Source organism: Tinamus guttatus, unplaced genomic scaffold (assembly GCF_059628265.1).
Source record: "Tinamus guttatus ecotype Peru unplaced genomic scaffold, ASM5962826v1 Tinamus_guttatus_pri_ptg000463l, whole genome shotgun sequence".
Taxonomy (NCBI): Eukaryota; Metazoa; Chordata; class Aves; order Tinamiformes; family Tinamidae; genus Tinamus; species Tinamus guttatus.
The window spans coordinates 474,021-474,306 of NW_028288997.1; positions in this window are offsets into that span (position 1 = coordinate 474,021).

The window sequence follows — 286 nt, forward strand, 5'->3', positions numbered from 1 at the left end:
GGGACAACTAACACCTCAAAGAAGGGGAAGAAAAGCAGAGACAGGGAACACCCCACTAGCCACAGAAACCTGCAGCCTCCCTGCGACCATCTTTGGGCCAAGATATTTTAAATAAAGCCTGCAGTGGGGCTGATTCCCTAGTGCCCTCCCGCGACGCCGCCCATGAGGCAGCGGCCGCCTCAGAGCGCGGCGTCGAGGCCGCCTCGCGCGGCGCCTTTCCCGCCGCGCGCCGCCCGCCGCGCGCGCATGCGCAGCGCGCTCCCGCCCCGCTCCCGGCGTGGTGCCG